This window comes from Halichoerus grypus, chromosome 8, assembly GCF_964656455.1.
Source record: "Halichoerus grypus chromosome 8, mHalGry1.hap1.1, whole genome shotgun sequence".
NCBI lineage: Eukaryota > Metazoa > Chordata > Mammalia > Carnivora > Phocidae > Halichoerus > Halichoerus grypus.
In genome coordinates this window covers 23871922-23898569 of record NC_135719.1, presented here as the reverse complement: position 1 = coordinate 23898569, position 26648 = coordinate 23871922, and the positions used below count along the sequence as shown (strand labels likewise).

Sequence of the window (26648 nt, the reverse complement as noted above, 5' to 3'; positions counted from 1 at the left end):
AAAACATTCTGAGACAAATCCTAAAAAGGATATAAGAATCAAGAGTCCGAATGGTGTGAAATCTTCCTATCACTGAATGGTGCAAGCGCCACCACATATTCATATAAGGAGGCACTTTCCACCATGTTCAAAGGCTTCGTCACTTGGCCTGACTATATCCCCACTGATTGAGTATTTCTCAGCTGAGGAAGATCAGAGAGGTTGGGCCACTTGCCCAGAGCTACCCAGCCATGTGACCCAAATGCCCATCTCTGTACCTGTCCACCCTGCCATTTCCAAGGTCCAAGGTAAATTTCTCCTGAGGGGACATTTTAGAAATGGCAGAAATCAACACAGGAAATGCAGAAGTGGAGGTAATCTGTATCTCCGTTCCTCCTTCCTTTTAACATAAGTATAATTTCCTATAGTAAAATACACAAATTTTACCCAAGTGCACAATATGTGAATAGGCGCACCTATGTGCATACTGCTCAAATCAAGGACTAGAACACTTCCACATCCCAGAAACGTCCACTGTGCCGCCTCTAAGTAATCAGCACCCCAGAGACAACGGGTGATCCGCTATCACAGTAGGAAAGCTGTCTTGTTCTAGAATTTCATATAAAGGGAATCATAAAGTATTCAGTGTTTCGTATCTGGCTCCTTTCACTCCACAAAAACCATGCTGTGGCACATATCAGCAGATCGGCCCTTTTGATTGCTGTGAGCGATCGCCGGGTATGAATATACCACAATTTGTTCATCCATTCTGCTGCTGATAGACATTTGGATTATTTCCAGCTTTGGACTATGATGAATGAAGCTGCTTCGAGCATTCTCACGGCACCCACATTTTGTGGCCATCAACACTCCTCCCTAGAAGGGGAATTCCTGGGTCACAGGGTGGGCTATGTTTAATTTCACTAGAAAGTGCCGTATGATTTTTTAGCTATATTTTTTTTTTTTTCTTTTTACATTAGCACTTCAACTCAGACTTTACCCACAGGCAAGAGTCACAAAATTTAGAGCTTTGGGTATCTTTGGGTTCCCTGGTGAGCAGTTCTTCCAATCTCATTTTAACTAAGGAAAATCTGGTAAGTCCATCAGAGTCTTGTGTTCATCAAGTTTGGTCTGTACGTTTCTGTGAGGGGTTGAGTGTTACAAAATTAAAAAAAAAAAATGGTGTTTTACGGAGCAAGTACAAATGGGAAGGCAGAAAGAGCCCATGGATGGAGCAGAACCCGTTCGCTCCCGGAGCGGTCCTGCGGGAACCAAGCACTGGCCGCCTCCGGCTGCCTGGCTGCGTGGCGCCACCTAGCGTCGGCCGGGCTCCGTGCCGGGCTTGCTCAGCGCCTCGTTTCCTTCGGGCGTAGGAAATCACCCGGCGTCCTGTCCTGGTGCCATCTTGTGCCAAAACCCGCAGAGCTCTTCTCAGCATCCTTGGCTTTCATCTTGCATAGTTCCTGAGCCTTCTGGAAAGGGCCCCTCAGGGCGCCTGACATCTTGATCCCCAGTCCTCGCTGTGCCCTGAGGCTCCAAGAGCCTGAAGACCATGGACAGCGCTAAACTGCACCCGCGTCCCCTCCTCCCCTCAGTCCTTCCCACTGTGCCCCTAAGTCTTTCCCTCCTGGACATCTCTCAGAGGATGGAGTCTTATTTTAGAAGTCCTTTGGGGAAGGCAGAAAGGGGAACTGTGAACACTGAGAACTTAACTTCTCTTGAATTGGTGTGCCAGGTTGTGGGGTATTTTAAAAGGCCAAAGATTTCTAGGATTTGAAGAGCCACCAGAATATATGTGGGGTATTTTATATTTAATGATTCAACAGGCTTCTGAGGCACCTATCATTAACCCATTTTATAAATTGGGAAAAGGAGATTCAGAGAGGTTCAGTTTTTTTTTTTTTCCCAGGTCTCACAGCCATTCCGGAAAGAACCAGATCTCAAACTCACCACTGGCTGATTCCTTCTAGGAAAACAACACTTCTTCTCATCCCCCCCGCCCCTTTGTTTCCTCCCCCCACCCTTTACATCTTGTCCTGCTCTCCTGGGATACTCATAAAATGTCGCTCCTCCCACTTTAGATGTCACAGATCACATGGTTGGAAGGAACTCCTGTTGGCCCTTACAGACCACTGCCTGGCTCCCAGCCAGCAGTCCTGAGTCTCCTGGAGGGGCCCAGACCAACCGTGCCTGTGCCCAGATTTCCTCGCCCCTCCCCTGTGACCTTCAGCTCTTTGCTTATATGAAAAAGAATCCCTCTGGGATTTGAGATGTGTGGGTGCTTTAGCTCCCTTTTCCCAGGAAGGGATGCTGATAGTGAGGCGAGTAGAAAAATAAAAATCCAGAGCAGGAAGGGTCCTTGAAGTTCATTTAGTTCTGGTGCAGAGGGATACTGAGGGAGGAGGAGCATGTCCTAGTGACAGATCCTGCATGACTCGGTGGTGTGGATCGCAGAGACAGGGTGGGTTACCATGTTCTTGGCTGTCTAGGCGCTGTCCCTGTGTGGAGAGAGGCATACAGGGTGTCCATGGGGAGTGGATAGAAAGGTATGCACAGACAAAAATGAAACTGGAAGGGAACAGTCACCTGTCCGAGGGGCCTTGTGAGTCTACAAGTATGCCCCTGACCAGTCTGTGTAGAGACCCTCTATTAGGGGTTGAATTGTGACCTCCTCCCACCTCATTCATAGGTTGAAGCCCTAACTCCCAGGACCTCAGGAGGTGACCTATTTGGAAACAGAGTTTTACAGAGGTAGTCAGGTTAAAATGAGCTCATCAGGGTGGGCCCTAATCCAATATGACTGGCAAAATAAAAAAAGGAGAGACAGACAGCTCCACTGCGAGAACACCATGTGAGGATGAAGGCAGAAACCAGGCTGATACTTCAACAAGCCAAGGGACACTAAAGATTGTCAGGAAGCCACCAGAAGTTAGGAGAGAGGCCTGGAGCAGGTCCTTCCCGTAGCTGCTAGAAGGAACCAGCCCTGCAGACATCCTGATCTCAGACTTTCAGCTTCCAGAATCAGAATCATGAGACACTAAATTTCTGTTTAAGCCTCGTCCCCTGCCACCTCCCCAGCCCACCCCCCCAGGTGCGCTCTGTATAGCAGTTCCCGGAAATGAGCCCAGGCTGTATGGTGCTCACTGAGTTGATGAAGGTAGGCTCATGTATGATCATTGCACTGTTGTTACACGCTTCTTTGTAGGTGAGGGACTGTGTTCTGTACTTGCTAAAGATTGCGATATTTTTCCTCAAAACTCTGGGTTGTTCCCACTGAGTAATGACTACTAGGTGACCATTAGAAGTGTGAAACTCTTGGGGCACCTGGGTGGCTCAGGCAGTTAAGCATCCGACTCTTGATTTCAGCTCAGGTCATGATCTCAGGGTCGTGAGGTCGAGCTCTGTGTCAGGGAGCCCGCTTGAGAGTCTCTCTCTCCCTCTCCCTCTGCCCCTCCCCACCCCAGCCCCCCACCCTCACATGTTCTCTCCCTCTAAAAAAAAAAAAAAAGAAAGAAAGAAATGTTGAGCTCTTGTCTCCCAAACCAATCTCAGGTTGAGGGGGAAATAACCTATAATTGCAGGACCAGCGCTGGGGAGAGGGAAATGAGGTACCCAGGGTGAAAAATTTAAGGAGGCCCCCTCTCTCAGGTGCTGACCCTCCACCGGCACTGCTCCATGCCCCCTTAAACTCTGCCCCCTATGTGCCTCTTTTGCCTTACCCTGGTCTAGACCCTGTACATTCGTACCTGGAGCCAAAGAGAAGGAGATAAGTCTGCAGGATGTCTAGAAACTGCTATGTGATTGCAGAAACTGCTGTCAAGAAACCGGAGATGATTGTAGAGAAGATGCTTCTGGACAATGCCTTTGTTTCCCTGAGGTGTCTCCATTGGCATAGCTGGGTATAGGACCGGTGTCATGATTTTCATTTTTAGTAATTCTCAGAAGACGATTTTGAAAGAATCCAGGGACTCCATCAGCAAACATGTCCCGATTTCATGAGCTTGAGCTGGCTTTACCATGGTGCTGGGAGGGCAGCAAGACCTGCAGCTTCGCTCAGGGACAGCCAGCGTGGGCAGAGCCCGAAGAACAGTTATTTTCCACATGGCAGGACCAAGCCGAATGATAAGCCTTTTATTTTTAACTCTCAGTGAAAGATCTCCCCTCATAGGAATCTCAGATGAGACACCCGGCCTTGCACCATTGAATTAGGGTTGCCAGACTTAGTAAATTAAAGGACGGGTCACCCAGTGAAATTTGATTTCTGGATCACCAATGAATAATTGTTTAGTATAAATATGTCCCAAACGTTGCATGAGACATATTTACCTAAAATTATTATCCTTTATCTGAAACAAATATAACTGGGTATCCTGTGTTTTATCTGGCAAATTCTATCTGGAGCCCGTATAAGGCAATTACCCGGAATGATTGCTGATATTTTTAAGAGCGCACAATAGTATGATAAGGTATGGAGGGTTGTGGCTCGTGAAAGTTTTGACCACTCCCCGCCCTTGAGGTTTCTATCCAAAAAGAGAGCCATTAATCTCAGTTTTTCAAGTGCTTCTAATTGTGTAGGCAGGCATGTTTCACTTAGAAGAATTCAAGCTACATTTTTTGGCTTAAAGAGATGGGAATGGTATATAGCAGCTTGTTTGGAATTTAAATGCGGTCCAGCCTCGAAGACAAGTCTTTCGTGACTTAGAGCTGTTTCCTTGAGGCTTTCTTCAAGGGTTGGTGTTCAGGGACTGTCTTTGAATGTAAATTACATTTTTGTTAAAAATAATTTGTTCTCAAGGACTGCCCAAGCAATGCGGCTGAGAGGAACATCCTCATGACAGATGTGATTTGGACTGGTGTCCTTGGCAACTCTACAGGACAAGGGGGAAGCCAGGGTCTTGTTGTTGGGAGTGCTCCTGTCCATCCACCCACACGTCCATCCCTTCATCCATCTGCCAAACACCTGGGTTAGGCACAGATGGAGAAGAGAGAGAAAAATGATCCAGTTATATTCTTGAAGGAGCCTACAGTCTTTTAGGGAATACAAGCATGTAAATAGGCAATTCTAATAAATTGTGACTTTGTTATGATAGAGGTTGATACTGTGGATTATGGAACTACTCAGAGGCAGGATTTAATTTAGGTGAAGGAGAGGAAAGAAGAACAAATTTTCAGGAGGAACTGAGGCCTTAGTAAGTCTGGAAGGATGAGGAGGAGTTATGTGGCTAGGTGATATATTTAGAAAATTGAAGCAAGAATCATTGGTCATTATTTGGGTAGAGACTACAGAGGGAAGGCGGAGGGAGGAATCAAAGTTGAGTCCTAGATTTCTGGCTTGGTACCCACCTCCTTAGGCTTGGACCTTCAAAGTAGTCACTCTTAGAAGTGAGTCACTAGACCACAATCAATATTGGGAAGACTTCAAAATGTTCATTCTCTGTGAGCTTGGTAGGTCTCACACTATTCAATGAGAAAGAGTCACCTCTCCTTTCTGGAAGCCAAGACACAGGAGGGCAGACTAGCAGACTGAGTTATTAAATACGCACATGTCCGATATCACCGTAAATGTCAAAGGTTTCCTTTTTTCCCTGATACTTTGGCATCCATAGTTTCAGAAGTAGAGCATATCTATGAGATCACAGGTGAAACAGAGTGGATGTAGGGAAGAGGAAGTCAGCTGTGCGGTCCTGCTGGGTATGGGGGTTGCTGCTTCCAGAGAGCTGCCCAGAGAACTTGACGCATCAAATCTGGCAGATTGCCCTTAAAAATGGGACTGTGTCATTGGGTGGCACACTTCCACAAAATGGGAGGTACTGAGTTCCATAGATTGTATTTTTGGGCAAAATGTACTAGATGAGCTTACAGATTGTATTTTCCATGTCTTCATGACTAATGTTTGCAATTACTAATAGTTGGGGACAGTTCCCACTGGAACAGACGTCTTCAGTATTTTTTTTAATATAAAATTAGTCATGTAGATTCCCTGGGACTTGGTGTTTTATTAAGTCTCTCTATCTCTTTCTCTCTCTCTCTCTTTCCCTTTTCAGAGGAAAGCTTTGTGCTGTGCACGCCTAAAAGATTTTTTTTTTTTTTTTTTTAAGTGAGATGTGCATTCAAAGCGAAGTGGACGGGTTTCTGCTCAGAATTCAAACAAATGCCTTTTCTGGTCAAAATGATGAAAGGATCTAAAAGACAACTCTTTGATCAACTATCAGATGATACTTTTGTTCTACACCAGTGCAGCTTGCAGAATGTTTATTTGGCAATAGAAAAAAGGTCACCATTTTAAGGCAGTTCAGAAACCAAATGTTCCCATAATATGGCAGCTTTCTCACAAAGCACCCCTTGGCTTTGCTGCTTTGGAATCTGTGCTTTTGACAAGCTCAAGCTCTCTTAGATGTGTGGTGTGTGTGGGGGAGGGCAGCGGCGGTGTTTGGAGGTCTGTGAATTGCAAAAAACGGAGGTCTCCGCTGCAAGGAAACTATTTATATCACAAGGTGAGTTCTTTAAATAAGAAAAGGAGGTGGTGGAGGGAGAGTTTCTGGGCTAGGTGCGACATATGTAGAAACAGAACAGCGTGTGCACAGAAATTTGAATCAGGTTGTGTTTTTTTTTTACTACCCAATCCTTTCTTTTAAGCAGCATTTGCACACCCCCTCCCGCAACAGAAACCTCTCTAATTAGCTCCTGCAGAATGTGTCTCTTTACTGCCACCTGTTGTTCAGGAAAATATTAGGGCTCAGTTGGGGGCCCTAGGAGCCGGTGGGGACTCCTGAGGTGCTGTCTCCGTTCCCCATGGCCATCCTCACTGGAAGGAACCCTGGGAGGCACAGGTGACCGAGGTGACGTAAGCCACGCTCATCCAGAGCCTGCAGACGGAGCTGGAAAACGACACAGTTTCTTGACACTGAGCAAGCTGCGCACTTCGTTGCTAATCGTTATTGATTTAGAGTCTTAAAAAGCTGTGCTTCCCGTTTCAAGAGAAGCGATGGAAAGTATTTTAGAGGTGGAAATTGCCTCTTCAAATGGTATTAAGGAAAAAGAAAGTGAGTGGAAGGAATCCAAGGTTGGGATTGTGCAAAACGCTATCTCAGCCTTCGGTATGCTAATTACAAATGCCGGGGAAAGTTGAAACTAATCACAGGCTCGGGTCAAAGCCCCAGTCACCGCAAGTTAACCCAAGTGGCCCACTGTATACATTATATTTATTTTTGCTTCTCTTGGGTATAGTAAATGTGTCTGGTTTTGTTCATTAAAGCCTCAGATTGGGCTTATTTGGTTAACATCTGTTAGGACGAGGGTCTTACTCTTAATTGGTACCATCTGGAAAGGAGGAGGAACACACAGAGGATCATCATAATGGATTGAAGGCCCAGCCCTTATATATCCTGCAAAAAACTTGTTTTTGTTTGTTAAGCTGGTATTATATACAGATATACATACATATATGTACATATATACGTGCATATACGTATATATACACATATACATACATATACATATTTTATATGTAACATATATATAAAATGTTTGCTCATGTGAGAGACTATAATTTTATAATTTTACCACCCAGCAATACAACAAAAAATGATCGGGATATGAGAGTCGCTCATTTAAGGTACCAGCAAGATGCGTAGGGATGCTAAGGATCTTCCTTTGCTGGGATTTCTCCTCTTTGCAACTCCCTAGTGCTTATTCCGGGCATCTTCCTCTGGCTCTGGTTTCCATAGCTGCAGCGGGCAGGTCCTCCCCACTTGCACACAGATGCCATTCTGCACTCAAAGCCACAATGCCACGGGCCATATTAGTGTTTCTGGGCTTTAGATCTCTCTTTATGTAATTTGAGAGCTCATTAATAAGTACCATTTTGTGAAATTGAGAAATAGAGAGGGAGTCCTGGCATTAAAAATAAAATCGGAGAAGAATTGAGTTAGGAACACAATGCACTTCTTTTTTTTTTTTCCTGCTTATGTCGATTATAGTCTGGAGATAAGTGGGGACCCAGACACTCCGCTGCTCGGCCCCCACCAAAACCTCTGCAGGAAGCAGAAATCCGAGTAGACTCTTAGGATTGATTTCCAGAGGCATCTTAGCTATGGAAGGGCTGCTTCTAAGATTCTAATTTTATCCCATTTAATTCTTGCCATCCTGTCCTTGCCGGGAAGCTTACTTGTGTGTGTGTTGAAGGGGGTGGTAATAAGCTTTTGAGGACTGGCCTGGGGAAGTCTCTTCATGGGGATTTGGAGTGGGGGGGGCGGTTTCCACCTCTTCAAAGTTTCCTCTGCAGGGGACTATGCCTCTGTTACCCTAGAAAACTCTGGCTGAAATGGGAAGTCACTTCTTCAAACTCCAACTTCTCGTACTTTCGGGTGAAGGGAGTCAGGTCACGCCGCCATGATGGGCCATGGAGCTGGCCCATGATGTGATGATATGCATGACTACCTCACTGGTTGATTTCTTTCCAGGTTTTGAAAGAGAGCCAGGACACTTCCCTCTGTTCCTCACTGCTGCCTTTTCACAGACCGACCCGGGCACAGACATAAAGTCAGACTGTGTGTCCCTGCTGGAAAGGTTGGAAGAGAAAAGGGTGTATTCGAGAAGAGGCTTAGTGTTATATGGGCCTCCATCCAGTATGTTTGGTAATATTTTCCCAGCCTTCAATTTCCTTCTCGTTATTTGTCAGACACGTGTGTTACAAGATTCTCTCTCTATTCATATATCTTCTCATACTCATAGATTTGATTAGGACTATACATGTTTCTAGGGCCAAGTTATTACATTCACCAGTGGGCCAATTATTGAATTATTCAGATACTTTCTGGAGTCGCCAGTGATCCAAAGTCCAATACTATGGTGATTTTTCAGGACTGGCTTCAGGAGGTGAGAGCTGTGTAGGAGTTGAGGCAGTTTCTTACCTCTGGGAGACAGCCTCCAGCCATCCACGCATCCCAGTCCATTGGAAGTGTTCTCAGACTCGGGTGCTGGGGAGCCAGGCAGGTGCACACCCTAGTCCCTTCGGGTCAGCTTCACAAGTGCTTGGACGTCTTTGAACAAACGGGGCTCCGTGCCTGGGAGCAGGCTCTGCAGACACTGAACATGGCAATGGGATCACTGAAGTCACGGGGATGGAGGAGGAGGACTCCAGACTGGCAGTCTAGCTATTTGCTGAGTCCAGTTCTAGCATTTCTTTCTTTTTTCTTTTTAAGATTTTATTTATTTGAGAGAGAGAGAGAGGGAGTGCATGAGCAGGGGTGGGGGGGGGTGTTAGAGGGAGAAGCAGACTTCCCGCTGAGCAGAGCGCCCACCCAATGCAGGACTAGACCCCAGGACCCTGGGATCATTACCTGAGCCGAAGGCAGATGCTTAACCAACTGAGCCACCAAGGTGCCCCAGTTATAGCATTTCTAAAGGGAAACTGGACTTCCATAAGACAAGACGTTTGCATTTCATGTGGAGAATGCTTTGTCCACATATAGAGTCATGGGGCTGTGTTCTCAGGACACCCAAATTGAAGAAGGTGGGGCGTTTAAACATTTCCAAATACACCTTTTAATCTATAGAGATAGATAAATCATTGATAAATGATTGACTGGCTCCTTAAGATGGTGTCATGTCTTCTGTTCCAGAGTTATTTATTTTTAATTGTGTGTGTGTGTGTTTTTTTTCAATATTAGAGATGGTACCACCAAATAAGAGCTTGCATTTCAAGAATATAGCATAGAGAAAAATTTAAGTTTATGACAGTGTATTTAAAAATAATAATCAATATTCACTAAAATCATGTGCGATATAGTTGAGAAGTCTCTGACAAAGAGGATGGGATTTTTATCAGTTAAAGCTGCCATGTATCTGATCTTAAACACAGTTTATAATTCCCATAGCTTAAAGTTCTGTGGTTCTTGGCTAAGTATAAAATTTTAGAGGGAGATTCATATTTCTGTTTTTTTTGTGTGTGTGTGTGTGTAAGGTCATATTTGTTACTGTCTCAATTGTGTATTTCAAATTTGCACAATACAAATTTCTATAAAATATAACTGCCCAGTATTTTTGAAAACATAGATGTCTAAATAGTTAGAAGCTAACGTTTTAACTGAGGGCTTAGTGGTTTGGTTTGCACTTAAAGAAAAAAAAATAAAGATTTTATTTATTTATTTAAGAGAGAGAGAGAGAAAAAACATGAGTGGGGGGAGGTGCAGAGGGAGAGACACAAGCAGACTCCCTGCTGAGCAGGGAGCTCAACTCTGGGCTCCATCCCAGGACCCTGAGATCATGACCTGAGGCGAAGGCAGACGTTTAATTGACTGAGCCACCCAGGAGCCCCCCAATTTTTTTATTGTGGTAAAAAATACACATAACATAAATTTTACCATTTTTGACTATTTTTAAGTGCAGAGGTGAGAGGCATTCAGTACATTCACTATGTTGTGGGACTGTCACCATTATCCATCTCCAGAACTCTTTTCATCTTGCAAAACTGAAACTCTGTACCCATTAAATAATAACTCTCTATTCCCTACCAATCCAGCCGCAGGCAACTACCATGCTACTTTCTGTCTCCAAATTTGACTAATCTAGGTACTGTTATGAGTGGAATCATGCAATATTTGTCCTTTCATGACTGGTTCATTTCATTTAGCATAATATCCACAAGATTCATCCATGTTGTAGCATATGCCATAATTTCCTCCCTTTGTAAGGCTGAATAAGATTCCATTGTATGGATACATCACATTTTGCTTATCCATTCATCTGTCATTGATCACTTGGGTGGCTTGCACCTTTTGGCTATTGTGAATAATGCTGCTATAAACATGGGTATGTGAATATCTGTTTGAATCCCTGTTTTCAATTCAGGATATATACCCTGATTTCCATTTTTGTGCCTCTGTACTTTTTGTTCCTGGTGTTCACTTTGCTTGGAACATTCTTCCTCCCATTTGCCCCACCACCACCACCACGATCCCATTCATGCTTCAGGGACTGGTTTTAATGTCTGCTCTTTGGAATACCTTCCTGGAAGTGCTCAGCAGAAAGCAGGCTCCCTACTCTAGGCATCCTTAACACTTTGTTCCCATGGTGGGTATGGATTACAGGGAGAATGAGCGGGGGCATGGTGAACTCTATCCACCATGTAGAGGTTTTTGACACCAACCTTCACAGAAAGACCAAGCCATGTGACTGGTGCCAGCAGGACAATGTTGGTTACCATGTAGTCCCTCTCTTAGAGGCACTCCTGGTCTCCTTGTGAAGACAGGACATGTTCATATAGAAGACACATGACAGTATCCTATCTTCCTTGGTGAACATATTAGCAGACCACGTAGTTCTAGTTTATGGTACCAGAAGCATATTACCGTTGACCAGATTTAACTGAGTACATACTATGTGCCTTGCACTATGGGGAAAACAAATCTTAAGACAGTTTGCAATTGACTTGATCACAAAGATGTAGCATGAAACACTTTACTTCCTATCCTGGTGTCGGAATCATTCATGGCCCATGATAGGTGCCACACATGCTTTTGAATGAATTGATTAGTATTTTAGAATCTTGTAGAGAGTTATCATATTTTTACTCCTTGTCTGCATACGTGATATTTTTAGCATTTAATAGTGAAACGCAATCACAATTTCCATTAAGTGAAGCCCCCAGTCAACTGAGGATTTCAGAGTTGCCCTCTCAGTGGTTCCCCTTAGGGGTGGTTGCCCAAGGAAAGTTAGGGCATGGGACAGAAGTAGCCTCTCTATCTAAGGGGTGGCCCCTGCTACTTGTTCTAGGCTTTTTGGCCAGAATTTTGTGCTGTTTCTCAACCTCTGCATTTCATAGTTGGACCCCATTTACAGATGGCTTCCAACAGGCTCATTGATAATTATCAGTCATCTGTCAGGTGGTCTTAGAACCTTAGCCTTTTGCTGGTGGCTCACAAAATGACAACACCCTCTATAACTGTCCCCCTCCTCCTACCGCTGGTAGTTTCAGTATTCCACGTGCTCGAGATCAACCACACAACACATTAATAGAAATCATGAAGCTCTCAATAGGTAGGCTGATCAGTGGTTCCACCTAAAGGACATATTTGGTTGAACCCTAAGAAACCAGGTCCCCTCCTCCCCGCCACCAACTCTAAGGTATCAATATAATTTGGCGGGGGAACAATGGAAGGTTAAGGCAGAAATGGGCCAGTTAGACTATGATTTTCATCAAATTATTTTTGTTAACAAATTGAATGATAAATTCTGGGTTTTGAAAATTTAAAATGGGTTTTGATTCGAGAGAATTTTATGGACTTTTCCCCACGGTGCTTAGCAATGGACAGCGGGGAGGAGTCGGGGGCCTTCCACTGGGTGTCAGGCTTCCTGAGCTGGTGAGGATTCATAAAGTCATCCAATGAGAAAATCACGGCAACCACAAGAACAGCTCCCAGCATTTCCGGCACCTTCCTATGTGCTGGGCACTGTGCATGTTTGTTTACATTACCTTACATCATCCTTCAAGAACTCTGAGGTAGATACTATTATGATGCTGCTGATTAGGATATTGGAGTTCCTAGATGAGGAGACAAGGCCCACAGAGAGGACTTCACTTGCCTGTTTGCCCAGCTGTGAAGTGGTGGACCCAGCATCCCAACCCAGGCCCCTCCAGGGTCAATGGTGTAAGCGACATCATGATGTTGCTGCTTCTATTGAAGCCTGTCCTTTCCGGGGGCTGATTCCAAAAAGCTATGCTGTGAAAGAGGTGTCTTCCTCATCTCCATCTTAGAGATGAAGCGACAGATGCCCAGAGAGCGTACTGATTGGCCAAGGTCGCACAGCGCATGGCAAGGTCAAGCTTGCGTGGACAGCGTCAGCTGGTGCACACTGTGTCCCATCCCCCCACGGTCACTGTACAACCATGGTCTGGCATTCTAAGTGAGGGGAAGCACTGTGTTTTCTGAAGAGTTGACATGGTCTCTCTTTTTCGGAAATGCAGCCTCTTAGATGGGGCTCTGCGGACCCCTAGAGAAGGTAGTGCTCCCCAGCAGTGGCCTGAGTGCGACGCAAGTGAAACCTCAGGGCCCCTCACTTGCTGGAACCCTTCCAAGAGCCCGGGAAGGACCCTAGTGATGTCGTGTGTGTGTGTGTGTGTAAAATATGGGCAAGTCAGTAAGATTTCTGTAAAATGTGAAAAAGAGGGGTGGGGGATGGAGTAACAGGGTGATGGGTACTAAGGAGGGCACCTGTTGTGATGAGCACTGGGCGTTATATGCAACTGATGAATCGTCGAACACTACATCAGAAACTAATGATGTACTATACAATGGCTAACTGAACATAATAGAAAATAAACAAATTTTAAAAAAATTAAAAAAAGAATGTGAAAAATAATTTTGTACTCTTTTTCTTAAAGAGTCACCAACCGCCAATTATTTAAGCCAGTGATTCTCAAAGTGTGAAACCCACCTCTCCCCCTCCAAAGTGTGGGTCCAACAACTAATGCATGGACAGAGAATTCCTTAGAAATGCACATTCTCAGCCCCACCCCGATGATCTGCATGAATTGGAAGCTCCCAGAGTGGTGTTTTCTCAAGGCCCCAGGGAGATTTAGGTGCAAATCCCAGCAGAAGCACCCTTCTGTGCAAGGTCCCTTCTAAAACCCAGCAGCTAATTTTATAGGACTGACTTCAGATTCTCTTTCTTAAAGGGCCTCCCTGGATTGTATGAGCCTCACAGCTTCCACCTAGATCCACCCCTGGTCCCAACTTTTAAATGTGCTTGTTTCCCTCATGCTGAAGTAGAGCGTGCGTTCCTGTCGTTCCTGTCGGGGCAACTAGGCGTTTGACGCACATTTGATGGTATCTCTAAAATGTTTGAACTTGACAGGAAACCCCACGATCCTCTGGTTTACCCAGGGGGAGAGATTTGACTGTGCAGCAAGAAGGTAACCTCAAGGCTCCATTCACCTGTGGCCCCGCAACTTGAATTGCCCCAGGCTCGCAGGCAGGCTGCAACCGGGCAGGCTCTGAACTTTAAAGAGGCCGGGGGAGGAGGGCTTGCTGCGAGTTTTGCGATGTCTTCAGCAGCCTGTCAGGGAGAGGCAGGTAGCATGTGGGCAGAAGCCTTCCAGCCTCCGCTGAGGTGTCCAGGTCCCCAAGTTGAAGGACCCTGCCGGGCTTTGTCCAGGAGAATCTTTTGTGGGGAGCTGCTGCCTGAGTTCCCAACAGGAACAGGCTGGGAGGGTTGCGAAGTAGACCTGTGGCTGCACCCTAGGGATAAAGTCCTTGGGCCCAGAGGGAGAAGCAAGGGGTTTAGATGGTGATGAAACAGGTACAAATGGGTCTTCTCTATTCTGTAACCTCCTGGTTAGTTCTTTTTCTTTTTTTTTAAAGCTTTTATTTATTTGACAGAGAGGGAGAGACAGCGAGAGAGGGAACACAAACAGGGGGAGTGGGAGAGGGAGAAGCAGGCTTCCTGCGGAACAGGGAGCCCGACGCGGGGCTCGAACCCAGGACCCTGGGATTATGACCTGAGCCAAAGGCAGACGCTTAATGACTGAGCCACCCAGGCGCCCCCCTCCTGGTTAGTTCTTATCACTAACTCTTGAAATTTTCTTCTTCTTCTTTTTTTTTAAGATTTTATTTATTTATTTATTTGAGAGAGAGAGAGAGAAAGAGAGAGAGAATGAATGGGGGGGAAGGGTAGAGGGAGAGGGAGAAGCAGAGCCCCGGCTGAGCAGGGAGCCCAACTGTAGGACTCGATCCCAGGAACCAAGGATCATGACCTGAGCCAAAGGCGGACGCTTAACTGACTGAGCCACCCAGGTGCCCTGAAAACTTTTTCTTGAGAATCTGTTGTTCAGAGCTGCATGGGGAGAGTTTACCTGCAAGAATGTTCTGTGCAATATTTTTTTTTATCCTAGTGAACAATAGATGCCATGAAGATCCCAAATTAGTAGAATGCTACCTATATTGCCGGTCCCTTCCTATATGTAGTCATTAAAATAGCAGTCATTAAAATGACGACAGGAAAAATTGCTAAACAGCAAAGCAGAGGAACACTCATGATTTTTTTTTTTTTAAGATTTTATTTATTTATTTAAGAGAGAGAGAGCACTAGCAGGGGAGAGGGGCAGAGGAAGAGGGAGAAGCAGACTCCCCGCTGAGCAAGGACCTCCCCCCCTCCATGTGGGGCTTGATCCCAGGACCCTGGGATCATGACCTGAGCCAAAGGCAGATGTTTAACCAACTGAGCGACCCAGGTGCTCCTTTGTTGTTGTTGTTGTTGTTGTTTTTTTGTTGTTGTTGGCTTAAAAGAGTTTGCAAATTACCATGCCCAGTTCAATCTTCTTTTTAAAAATGTTGTGTAAAGAACGAACAGTGGAAATCTATACTCCAAAATGTTCACAGGGTAACTTCTACACATAATGGGATATTAAGTGTTCATTTGTCTTTTTCCCTGTCTTCGAAATAATATATATTGAATGAGTTCTCCTTTGTCATCACAGAAAAGAAGTGCTACATCAGCAACTTCGATGGGAAGTACCATTTGTTAGTACAGCATGGCCATTTTAATGTTGCTGGATTTAAGCAAGACTCTCCAGAGTGTGTCAGTTGAGAGATTGAATATACAAATTACCAATGGCCAGACCATGAATAAACACAGAATTCTGACCCACAACCTGCAGCAACAAGTCCAGGAAACCAAACCCCTGTAACAATGGGCCCCAAATGTCCAGGACTTTGTCAGCAACGGACACCTTCCCTAATTTTTGTCCCTGCTTCCAATTTAGGACCAAGTGGAGAAAGCCAAATAGGCTTCCTTAACTGATGACACAGGATGCCCCCCTTCTAGTTAACCCATTTCCAGCCTCCACTTGGGACGTACCTGAAGCCTTCCTTTTCCCCACCACAATACTCTCCTCCTACTCTGCCTGCCTTTGAGTCTCTACCAAGCATGTTTGATAGCAGCTGGCTCCCTTGATACAGTAAACTCAAGATAGGTGGATAGACTCTGCTTGTTCTGCTTTGGGTGGTCTTTGTTCATTTCCTCAAAAGTGCAGCCTTTTGGAAAAAACATGTGCATTACACAAATTATTCACCATGTAGGTATCATTATGCTAGATCCTGCTATGAAAAGTCCAATTCCTCATTGGAATTATGTTAGTTCTGCTACGAAAAATCCAACTCCTCATTGTAGAGAAATTTTTCATCAGCCAATCATGAAATCTGAATGGTCCAGAATTATTTGGAAATGAGGGTCCAGCTCATAGTGAATAAAATAAATACCGAGCTTGAGACTATTATTAAGATTTCCAGGTAGGGAAATTAGCATCAGGTGTAGACCTTACTGGTTTTTGCAGATCTATGGGATTCTGACGCTCCCTAACTATTTGCTAATCTCATTACCTTGAATGAAGTTGAGTTTACAGAAACATTAAGTTTGATTTAGTGGCAAATGAGCTAAAAAACAAGAAAACCCATAAAGGGCTTAATTTTGAACAGGATACCATCAGCCATGTTGTGAGCAGTTAAACTGGAATTTTCTACTGGCTAAATTGTGTAAATGATCGTGTAACAGTTGATTGGATGGATCAAACTTCATTATCAATAAGAGTTACTTAGTGTGTTAGGCAGTTTTCATCTGAAAGAAAGCTAAGGCTAACTTCAGAACCTTTATAGGAGAAGAAGAATGCCAAACAATTTGGAAAAATGTGTTGAAATCCTGCAGAAAGAATTGAGACACGCGTGAATATGAATGAGGGATTCTGATTATCTAACAGGTTTTCAGAAGACATCTGTGGTGAAGTGCCCTGATATGAATAAAACAAGGGTAATTTGATTCCTGTGTTAATGGGCATGTGTAGGTGGGGGTGGGGTGGGAGGGAGAAAAGTCACAAATCCAAGCCACTGAAAAGAAATGATGCTTCTATACAAACACCAAACAATTGGCTTGTTTAGTCAAAGTTGGACAATTTCGGTGTCAGCATATGTCATTGATTCTGATGGCTACTTTGTATATGGTGGGTCCATGATGCATGTGTAACGAATGTGTTAATTCAGTACAATAATCTGGAGATCAAATGGGATTATACGATGTCAGAAAGGTTTCTCCAAATTCGAGCTGACTAATAAAATTTGCTGAATAGAGTTTTTAGGTGGGCTGCTTTTCATTATAAGTGAACACTGCATGCTTTTGCCATAACACTTGAATAAATGCTTACAAGTTTAGAATTGGGTGACATAAAAACACATTCCTGTGAGTATGGCATCCAAGAACAGTGGTGATTTATGTTGTTTTTCCACTGAATTTAAATGTTTAGTGAAGATTTTGTTGATTTTAAGGCTTACGACTTAAATCATTAAATAGTCAATGATGGAAGAAGTTGGCTTTGTCACCACAGAGCATGTTGCAGATGGACTGTATGGGCACTTCTGTCCTTGCAGTACTGAATCAGAAGGAGTAAACTCTTTTTTTTTTTTTTTTTTTTAAGATTTATATATTTATTTTAGAAGGAGGTGGAGAGGGGCACAGGGAGAAGGAGAGAATCTAAAGCAGACTCCCCGCTGAGTGTGGAGCCCGATGTGGGGCTCAATCTCCAGATGACCCGAGCTGATATCAGGAGTCGGACGCTTAACTGACTGAGCCACCCGGGCACCCCCAGAAAGGGTATATTTAAGGTTGGGTCAGTTTCATAGGTAGGTGGTATGGCATCATGGTAGATTCATTGAAAGATCCACCTTCCCTATGACAAGGTACTTATCTTGCCCACCTCCTTTGGCAGTTATCCATGCTTCTCTAAGCAACTGTAGTTTTTGCTTTTAGAGGGTAAGGAATGATGGCAAATAATTTCCATCTTTCAGGCCAACTTTAAGCCACTGGAAGTGGTTAGTTGGAATCCAGTATTTAGATTTGTAAGATTGCGCCTGGGCTCGGGGGGAACAAGTGTAGGACTGGCAGGCAGGAATTGGGAAACCTTGTATTGGATCTATGGCTTTACTCTCAGAAGCCACTAAAACAAAGTTTATAGTTTAGTTCTTACTTTAATAGCTTAATTGTTTGAGTGTCTACAGATTGGAAGGGTCTACACAGGCAAGGCATGTTTGGACAGGGTTGGAAGAAAATATTCCATTGCTGGACACTGCTCGTGTGAGGAAGACTGGCCTAGTTTGAAGTTCTGCCATGGGGAAGATGGGATGCCTGGTCAACCATCAGGGAGGTAGGAAAGTGCTTGGAAGGAATCAGAAGCGTTTGTGGGGGGCAAGTGTATATCAGAGAACTCATGTGGTCATTTTTTTTTTTTTTTTCTTTTTTTTTGCCAGCTCTGATTTCATCACCCTCTCTGGCAACTGTTCCAAAATCCTCAGGCTTCCCAGTTCAAGGAGAGAAACGCTTTCTATCTTTCTTCTGACTCTGAAACTTTTTATTTCCCATTGTTCTCAGGGCAGTCAGACTGGATCTTTCTTTGGAGCTCTTAAAGAAACAAAAGAATATCTGGGTAACGAAAACGAGATGCAGGTGCCTGGGAGGTGGTCCGGTGTGGATATCATTCCGGGAACTGCTAAAGGCAGAACTATATGTATTGATTTTCAAGTAGAATTAGGTGGGTGAGATCGTCTTTCAAAGTTGGCTAAAAAATGTACTTGTCCTTTCTAAGGTCTAATTAAGATCCTCTGTCAGAAACCATAAAAAGAACTGTATATAATATCACTGGGGACAATGCAAAGCATTGGCCCCTTTTGCAGCTAATAGGATGTCATGATTCAAAGAAGTTACCTTTAAAAAAAAAACCCAAGGCTGAAAAATAAAAAAAGAAGCTCTTCTCATTAGATTATATCTGAGTGACCCTCCTGGTCTTATATTTGCAATGTATTTGGAGTAAAATTCATGGATCAATATGGTTTCTGAGACAGGAGGTTACATTTCATGTTGATGAGATTCAGGTTCCCTTCTGTTATGGCATTATTAATGGATGCTACTCGCTCATCCACCAGTATATACTTTTTTTACTTTCTCATCTAGAAAAGTTAGAAAGAAGAGAATATTAAGAAATACTTCTGGGTTAAACTTTTCCCCCATTTTTCCTTCCCCCCCAGTGAAAGATAACTGGACCAGCAAATGGTTCCTGGCTACATATGGAGGCAATATGGGTCCAAGAAAGCTTGATGACAGAAAGCAGAGATGTAATCTATTCCAAATGGACCATCATCTGGATATTTGAAATGTCATGCTGTAAACAGTGTTCCCTTGTCTTATAAGTTGTTATGTAGGGTTGAATGCAGATGAAAGCCTAAATTTATATCATGAAGCAAAGTATAAAATGAATGTTAACCTTCTAAGTACTTCTTTTTTTCAATGTCAGATTCAGTTAACTGCCTGTCTTCTAATAGCGGTGCACCTAAAATCTTTAATGCTCTGGCCATTTGATGACCCACCCCCCACCAAGGGGTAAGAAAGTTAGAATTCAAAGGAATTTTGGGACCCTTTTTCATAAAACTTATTTTATAAATCAGCTCCACCTTATTTTTAAATCAGAAAACTAAGATCTAGGGAAGCTATCTAGTCGCATAGCTCTGTAGGTAGTAGATGATCCAGGAATTTAGTCTACGGGCTCCTAGGATATGATAATTTGTATGATGCTATGTTGCCTTTAAGTAAATACCTGTCTTATCCTGTAATGTTTCCATCCCTAGGAGAGGACTGATTTCACACCGTGTCCTCATAACCAGAATAGGTATTCAGAATGGACCATTTGGTAGTGTAGGCTTTATTCATTCAATTTTCTTTCATTCATTCATTCATTCATTCAGATAATATTTATTTTCCTTCAGCTTTTATTGTAAAGATATACATACTCAACATAAAGAGTATCAGCAGCATCAAAATCCATATAAAGGAGTACAATTCTCCTTTCCGCCACCACATCGTGCTTCCCAGATAGTTGCTCATGACAGCATACTGTATATCCTTTCAGACATTCTTTGATGTATAAAAATATGTTATAGTATATAATATAGCATATATGTATGCACCGGTTAAAAAATGGGGGAGTACTTGGGGCGCCTGGGTGGCTCGGTCGTTAAGCGGCTGCCTTCGGCCCAGGTCATGATCCCAGGGTCCTGGGATCGAGCCCCGCATCGGGCTCCCTGCTCGGCGGGAAGCCTGCTTCTCCCTCTCCCTCTCTCTGCTGCTCTGCCTACTTGTGCTCTCTCTCTCTGTGTTAAACAAATAAATAAAAATCTTTAAAAAAAGAAATAAAAAGAAAACTATTAAAAAAATGGGGGAGTACTATACATATTTTCTGCAACTTCCCTTTTTAACGTTTTTCACATCATAATATCACGGACACTTTGCCATGTCTTATCTAATTTGTTCCTGTTATCGAGTGTGTGTGTATATTTTTTATATATTTTTAGATACGTAGCAATCCATAGTTTGCATGCTATGGATGCTTATCTCACCATTCCTCTGTTGATGGGCATTTTATGTAGATCCTAATTTTTATGGTGGAAGGCAATGCTACAAAGAGTGTCTATTTTTGCATGTGTAAGATGCATTCCTAGAAGGGGAATTTCTGGGTCCTTCCATTCATATTTACTGAGTAACTATCGTTTGCAAAGTGCTATAAAATGATTGGATGGGCTATAAAATGATATGATGCAATCTTTACAGGTAGATGGTTCCTGCTCTCATGAAGCTTGTAGATTAGGTAGCAAGAAATGTATACAGATAGTGGATTTCAAGTAGAAAATCACGAGCGCTATTTGGAAAATACATAGAAACTGCCACAGGAGGGTAAAGACACCTTGACTTTCTAACCCAGCCAGTGAAAACTAACAGTTATCTGGAGATGGGGGTCTCAGTGGAAATGCACTGAACATTTCTGAATAAAGTTACTTGAATGAGTTGAAACATTTGAGAATGCGGGAGGGGACTTGGGTCTTGAAAGAGGTGTACAAATGTCCAGAAAACATAATTGGTTTTGAACTTTTAGGAAGTATCTATATTTGCAAAAGGGAGAACTGTTGCAGTCCACTAGATCATATAAGACTGAAAGAACTTTTGTTTCAAAGGGCCTTCCTCATTGTTTGATGTAACAAGGTCTTATTTTGACTCAAGCCTACCTTGCTTTAGGTTTTGGATTCACATATGTGTGGGGTCAGTTACAGGTGGCCTTCTCTTGAATCTGGACCATTTTAATAAATCACATATCCGTCTTCAGCATAGCAGAGGTCAAGAACGAGCACTTCTATTTTTTTCTTTTTTCAGTTACGATCCTGAACCCCATTGTCGTAGGGAAGCTTCTCCTGAAACTTCAGCAGCCTTCATTAAAACATCCTCCTGCGTGGGAATCTTACAATAGGATGCAGATTTATGGGTTTTAAAAATCTCTTCAAGCATAAAATGATTTATGTGGAGATGGAGGTTATAAGCCGTGCGCTCTAACATCTTCATCTTTCCAGTGAGAAATTTGGTGGGGAAAGGTTCAGATTCTTATTATTTTGAGTATGATATTTGGCAAAAATTCCTCCAGTAAAAATCTTAGAATCCTTTTTTGCTCCATTTAGCTTCATGTCCTTGAAGTTACCTACTACATAATACAAGCTTAGCCCCCACTTGTAACACTCAGCAAGTTCAAAGTACCCATCAACACGCAGTGAAAACCCACAGGATAGTAGGGAAAGTGATCAAAAACCAGAGAAACTAACCCCAGGCAGAATAAGAGGCAATTTTCAGAAGAAAAAATTGGGGGAATCTTAAAACATTTTGATCATTCAAAGCATTTCTCAACTCCTAATAAGAGAGGGCAACACACTAAATCATTGGCAACTGGATTAGGAGTCAGGTCCTGATTCTTCCATTGCAAGGTACAGTGGGGTGGGGCTGGGGTGTAGGACAAAGAGATTTGCATTCCTCAGAATGCAAAGCAGACAGCTGAGTTTAAATGTTCCCTTTGGTGTGTGATGTCTTCATCAGGCAGTCAGGAGGCTCCCCAGAAGCCCTGTCAGGCCTGGGTTTCCAGACAGCTTCTTCAGGAAGCACCATGGGTGGATGCCATCCATGCAAGGGTCCCTATGGTCTATTGTGAGTGATGTCTCTCAGTAAGGCCCCAGAGCCTGCGTCCCACAAGCAAGAAGCAGCAAGGGAAAAACAATTTTGGCTTTCACAGGTGTCAGGACTGCAAACAAAGAACTGTTTATGAAAGAGGCAATCACCCCCTTTTTAAAGTCAGCTTGGATGGTTGAAAGCCATGCTAGGAGTTATCAATAAGAAAAAAATTATTTCAATAAGGAAGAATTTTAATAGGGATAAACACTCTTATAGATAAACCCTCTGGAAATGGGAGAGTTAACTTGTTTGTTGATTACCAGAAATATAAAAAAAAGATGGATGCAGTTAGTTTTCAAGTAGATTTTACCTATCATATTGAAACATACCCTAGAGGTTTCTTTAAATTGTGATTTCTTTATTATTAAAACTAGTAACTGATGTTGGGGCACTTGGCTACCTTAATCAGTAGAGCATGTGACTGTTGATCTCAGGATCATGAGTTCAAGCCCCACGTTGGACATGGAGCCTACTTAAACAAACAAAAACTAGTAACTGAATCTAGTTGGTGTGGTCATGGGTTAAGACACCGTGGGTTCAGAACCAAGTGGAATCGGGTTTCAGTCTCACTTCTGCCACTCACCACATGTAAAACTAGGCATAGATGGCCTCACCTTTCTGTGCCTCAGTTTCCTTGTCTGTAAAATGAGACCCATAATAGACTCTCTTACATAGGTTAGTAGGAGTGATAAATGAGATGATTTCTAGAATGTACTAAAAAATTATTCATCATCACAACTAATACTAGTTATAATTCGTGTTGTGGTTTAAATAACAATTACATTAAAATATTACTTAGTATTAATTATGTTCCAGAATTAGAAGCTTTTAAACCATTATTGTTGTTTGGTTTTATTAAAACTCCACTTTGGGGTGCCTGGGTGGCTCAGATGGTTGAGTGTCTGCCTTTGGCTCAGGTCATGATTTCCAGGTTCTGGGATCAAGCTCCGTATTAGGCTCCAAGGAGCCTGCCTCTCCCCCTGCTTGTGCTCTCTCTGTCTCTCTCTCTCTCTCAAATGAATAAATAAAATCTTTAAAAAAAAAAACCTCCACTTCATCCACGTGTTCACAAAATAAGACAATTCTTACTCAGGTCAATAAGTAGCCACTATACATACCAAGAGATCACTGACAGTAAAAGTAATTAAATTAATTAATTTTTTAAAAAGATTTTATTTATTTATTTATTTGAGAGAGAGAGAGAGCACAAGCGGGGGGGTGGCAGAGGGAGAGGAAGAAGCAGCCTCCCCGCTGAGCAGGGGGCCTGACGACGTGGGGCTTGATTCCAGGACTCTGGGAGCTTAACTGACTGAGCCACCCAGGTGCCCCAAAAGTAATTTAATTTAATACCTACATCGTTCAATATCTCTCTGATGATGAAGATGATGAAGAGCCTGGCTCTTGGTAAGCACTTATTAAACAGATTATTTTTATTATCATAAGTGCATGCTTCTCTGGTCTGCTCCCTTTCTACTTCCCCTTGCGGATGTCCCTTATAAGTGTCTATGAGTCAGTTACCATGTGACTGCTTTGTCTACACGTTTAGGTTTGAGGACAGGAACTGTGTCTTCAGCACCTGAAGGGATAATGGTTCCTGGTGGGCATGAAGCATCTAGCATAGTATTTGGCACATAGTAGATGCTCCGGTAATTGAATTCCCTTTTACCGTGAAGCTGTGTTGTTGACTCATTGGATTCCTCTTCATTTGGGGAATGTGGTGATCTACATTCTCCATTAATTTTGTGTCACACCAGGACTTCCCTCGTACATTTTATCACCCTAGTTCAGAAATCAGGATTTTTGGAAGTCAGGGGACAACACAATAGCATCAGGCCAGCAAAAGCTGCACCTACCAATGGCCTCGTGGTGGTTGGGTACACAAAAATGCAAGAGGGTGGGGGCACAGGCACTGCCAGGCAGCTGAAGGGGCTGCTGGGGCAGGCTTTTAATTGCTTATGGTTGTGCCTCAGGTTTATTGCGTTTGTTAATTGAAAGGTAAATTGATCATTCGTCCTTGCACATAATGAAGTATAGAGATGGAAAATATAGAGATGTTGAGGGAAAGTGTGCTTTGTTTTAGAGAAGGAGTTGGATTAGTTAACTAATCATTGGGCACTATTCCAAATCATAGAGGGAAAGAGGGTTGTTGACAGTCCAAATTTGATGAATATACTTGGAGTCAGTGAGATAAGAAATAAAGGAAATTAAGAGAAATTAAGGTATAAAGGAAAGCCAGATGATGCCCAGTAGAAGCTGGGTACAGCCAAACCGCAACCCAGAGAGAATGAGGAAGTTACCGTACAGGACTTTCGGACTCTCTTAGTCTTGATCAACACATTGACGAGTAGAGGAGGAATAGTTGAGCCTTCACACACATCCCACCCTGCACAGGTGGACCAGCAGCCTTTCTCCCATCTAGGTCCCCATCTTGTTAGCACCACCCCAGCCATTGGGACGTTCAGCTGGACTCTGACAACAGAGATGTGAAAGTGTCTACGTTCAGGAGAATCGAAGTGGGATAGAAGGAAGGTAAAGGGAGCAGGTGAAAGAAGGAAAGCTTTTCCTTCCCAGGGACCAGTCAACAACCCAGAACCTGGCTGACTCTACTCTGAATTTCCTTCCTTCATTCACTGGTCACATGACCAAAGGAAAGAAAGCATGATGGCATCTTAGTTTCATTCCCTTTATGATTATTTAAAGAATGGGAAATTCCCTGCCCTAGCTCCAGAGCCTTGTCTCTTGATTTCTTTTTCCTCTGTGACCCTCCTTCCCTCTGCTGGACGTCTCTGCACACTGCCATGCCTCTCCTGCCTCCTCCAGCTGCCTCTGCCTTCCGGCCCTCCGGCTGCCTTCACCCCCTGCCCTGCCCGAGAGGAAGGAAGGCCGCTGCCACTGAGAAATGCAAGAGGGCCGCCACCCGGCAGGCTTTTCTTTTTCTCTTCTTTTCTTTTTTTTAGCTTCAAGAACGTGTCTCTCTGGCCTTGGTAAGTGTGGGCAAAGGCTTTGGGAGATAGTGCGGAGAATGAGGATGGGAACGGCGACAGTTGTGGCAAGCCCACAAGCACCAGCAGGAGGGAAATGCTATCCTGCCATTTCTGGAAGCTACAGAGCATATGGAGAGCCTGGAATTGTTGTCAGCAGCCCAGATCGGGGCGGCGCCATCCTGGCGGCTTCACTCTGGCTTTAAGGAAGCATTTCAGCAAGCTCCCTTACCTGCAGTTGTCAGCAGAATTGCCCCAAATACTGGTCCTGGGTAGTTTTCCATATTCCTAAATAAATATACCTGAGGATCATGATTAAAGGCTTCATCGTACTCCATAGTGTGAATGTACCATGTAAGTTACCGAACAGAATCCTGACTTTAAGACATTTGGTCTGTTTCCATTTTTAAGAACTGATTCTAAACAACACTATAGTGAACATCCTTTTAACATACACTTTTGTATACTTCTCTTATGCCTTTGTTAGCAATGTCATTGCTAAATCAAAGAATACATGTATTTTCCAAGACTTTTGATATATAATGCCAACCTGGTCCCTAGAAAACTTAAAGTGATGACTATATCCTTCAGTTATGCAACATAGGATCTCATTTGTATGTGTAGGTATATGCGTATTGATGTTTTAGCTTAAGAAATATTCTGAAAGATAAACACTACCATGTTGAGAATGGCTATTTCTGGGTACTAGGATTTTAGGAATATTTGGGGGAGGAAGGGGAGAGACATTATTTTCTATTTTTCTACAATGAACATTTACTACTTTTGTATTTAGAAACCTAATTCTATCATTCTCTCTAAGGCTGGAAGTCTAGAAGTGAAAATAATATCCTAATGAATCTTAATTGATTCTTATTTATTTTCTCTAGACCCACAGACTGTCAGGGCTCTAAGGGATCTTGAAGTTCACCTGGTCTCACCCCAACCATGTACTTACTGATGTGGAAATTGAGTCTCCAGGATATGGCTGGAGCTACCCCAAGGCAAAACCATTCTCTAGAGGCCAAGAACATTCCTGACTGTTTGTTGACCAAGCATGTTTCCATATTCTTCCTTCGGCTATTAAAAAAAGAAAATCGAATTTGCTTTTATTTATTTCCTCTTACATTTTAAAATTATTCCTACTAGCTGATGATTAACTTACCAAAGCACTGCTCCAAAGCTTTTGGAGATCCAGAACAGAGTTCTTAGCTTTGCCTAAAAGAAGATGTAGATTCCATCTGATTTAATACATGCTCATTTAAAACATTGGGCAATAAGAGCTGGAAGAAGAGCATGAACGAAGACTCAGAAGACAGACCACTGCCATTTTACTACTGGTGTTGCCTATTCTCTTCCTTGCCTTTTCAAAAAAAAAAATTGCTTTTTAATTTTCCAGTATCTCTCCTGTTCTTTGTTATGTGTCCTTAAATTAAAAAAAAAAAAACACAAAACTTCAAATTGCCCACTTAAGGCAATCATTTTAGACCACAGAAAACCATCTCTAAGTCTTCAGAACGCTCAAATAAGCTTGATACTATTTAATGGGAATGGGGATGGGTCAAACTGCTACTTCCCAGGAGGACAGATGTGTAAGCAGGGGAGTTCTGC

At 43.2% G+C, this 26648-nt stretch overlaps 1 long non-coding RNA gene across 1 annotated transcript in view; it reads left to right on the top strand.

Moving 5' to 3' along the window:
* The window catches only part of LOC118552471 (uncharacterized), a 53983-nt gene extending 28040 nt beyond the window's left edge, over positions 1–25943 (top strand). The window contains exon 3 of the long non-coding RNA XR_013450127.1: positions 25928–25943. This is a non-coding gene — a long non-coding RNA (uncharacterized LOC118552471). The remainder of the gene's footprint in view (positions 1–25927) is intronic.
* Positions 25944–26648: the final 705 nt, after the last annotated feature.